Here is a 2,735-nt window from a genome sequence, read left to right as displayed (position 1 = left end):
TCCCACCCATCCCTCGGTCCCCAGTGTAACCCCTCACCCATCCCCCGGTGCCCAGTGTAACCCCTCACCCATCCCCCAGTGCCCAGTGTAACCCCTCACCCATCCCCCGGTGCCCAGTGTAACCCCTCACCCATCCCCCGGTGCCCAGTGTAACCCCTCACCCATCCCCCAGTGCCCAGTGTAATGTGTGAAAGGCCATTGGACTGTACAGTGTAACCCCTCACCCATCCCCCGGTGCCCAGTGTAACCCCTCACCCATCCCCCAGTGCCCAGTGTAATGTGTGAAAGGCCATTGGACTGTAACGTGCTGTGTATGGGGTTACGGCCAACGTTAACGTTTTCTTTCTCTCCAGGTTGTTTTCTGAATGAGGAAAACTTCTCGATGAAATGTCCCAAACACAAGGTAAGCCAGATTAGAGTCCTCTACATCATCATCACCATCATCATCGCTGTCAGGTGACAAAGGAATGGGGGAGTGTTGAATCTAAAATGATAACCTGCTCCCTTTGTCACCCACTGTCTAATCAGACCCTCGCTAAACACACAGCCTGGAGTTAGATCCAGAGTAAACCACTCTCTACTCTGTGAAATTGGAAATTAAGCTGCTTCTATCAAACACCCTCCCAGGACAGGGACAGCACAGAATTAGAAATAGAATAAAGCTACCTCTACTTTTTATCAAACTGAAAGTAATTCCCCCCCAGGACAGTCCCCCCTTCAAGGACTCCCAGGACAGAGACAGGGCAGCGTTAGGTACAGGTGTGAATATTTCCTCTGCACACTCCCATTTCCCAGGCCTGTTTCCCAGTTAGTGCCACGTTGATGAGTTTTCTCCACCCAGCGCTGGATTGCAAAGAGCTCAGCCCCCTGGTGGAATGTTCCGGATGGTGAGTCAAGGACAGAGACTGTGACGGACACAAGTTTGACTGGGGAGGGGCTGCAGACATACAGATTTCTCTGATTTTATCTCACACACACTGACACCCTCTTACATACATGCACATAGCAAGACAGATGTGCACATTCTCAGACACACACACACTCAGACTCACACACACTCAGACACACACACTCAGACACACACACACACTCAGACACACACACTCACACACACACACGCCGACACACACACTCACATGCGGTCAAACACAGACACAGTCTCTCAGATGCACTTACACACTGTCTCTCAAACATGTATACACAGACACACGCACACACAAAGACCGAGAATCACAAACTGTCTCATACAGACACACACACTCAGATCAGCACGCACACACACTCAGATCAGCGCGCACACACTCAGATCAGCGCGCACATACTCAGATCAGCATGCACACACTCAGATCAGCGCGCACACACTCAGATCAGCATGCACACACTCAGATCAGCACGCATACACACTCAGATCAGCGCGCACACACTCAGATCAGCGTGCACACACTCAGATCAGCGCGCGGACACTCAGATCAGCGCGCACACACTCAGATCAGCGCGCACACATACTCAGATCAGCGCACACACACAGATCAGCGCGCACACATACTCAGATCAGCGCGCGCACACACTCAGATCAGCACACACAGATCAGCGCGCACAGACTCAGATCAGCGCGCACACACATCAGCACACACACAAAGATCAGCGTGCACACACTCAGATCAACGTGCTCACACACACTCAGATCAGCGCATGCACACACTCAGATCAACGTGCTCGCATACATTCAGATCAGTGTGCGCACACACAGATCAGCGTGCGCACACACTCATCAGCTCGCACACGCAGATCAGCACACGCACACACTCAGATCAGCGCATGCACACACTCAGATCAATGTGCTCTCACACACTCAGATAAGCGTGCGCACACACAGATCAGCGTGCGCACACACTCATCAGCTCGCACACACGCAGATCAGCACACGCACACACACTCATATCAGCGCACACACACAGATCAGCACGCGCACACTCAGATCTGCACACACACACACAGATCAGCGCGCACACACACAGATCAGCACACACAAAGATCCGCGTGCACACAGACTCAGATCAGCACATGCACACACTCAGATCAACGTGCGCACACACTCAGATCAGCACACACACAGATCAGCGCGCACACAGATCAGCATGCACACACATTCAGATCAGCGCATGCACACACTCCGATCAACGTGCTCACACACACTCAGATCAACGTGCTCACACACTCAGATCAGCGTGCGCACACACTCATCAGCTCGCACACACGCAGATCAGCACACGCAAACACACTCAGATCAGCGTGCACACACTCAGATCAGCATGCGCACACAGATCAGCGCGCACACACAGATCAGCACGCGCACAGATCAGCGTGCACACACAATTAGATCAGCGCATGCACACACTCAGATCAAAGTGCTCACACACACTCAGATCAGCGTGCGCACACACTCAGATCAGCGTGCGCACACACTCAGATAAGCGTGCGCACACATTCATCAGCTTGCACATGCAGATCAGCACACGCACACACACTCAGATCAGCGTGCACACACTCAGATCAGCATGCGCACACAGATCAGCGCGCACACACAGATCAGCACGCGCACAGATCAGCGTGCACACACAATTAGATCAGCGCATGCACACACTCAGATCAAAGTGCTCGCACACACACAAATCAGCGTGCGCACACATTCATCAGCTTGCACATGCAGATCAGCACACGCACACACACTCAGA

The sequence above is a fragment of the Chiloscyllium plagiosum genome, unplaced genomic scaffold (genome assembly GCF_004010195.1).
Source record: "Chiloscyllium plagiosum isolate BGI_BamShark_2017 unplaced genomic scaffold, ASM401019v2 scaf_11107, whole genome shotgun sequence".
Lineage (NCBI taxonomy): Eukaryota > Metazoa > Chordata > Chondrichthyes > Orectolobiformes > Hemiscylliidae > Chiloscyllium > Chiloscyllium plagiosum.
The sequence above is the reverse complement of the archived record's forward strand: the minus strand, read 5'-3'. Positions refer to the sequence as shown.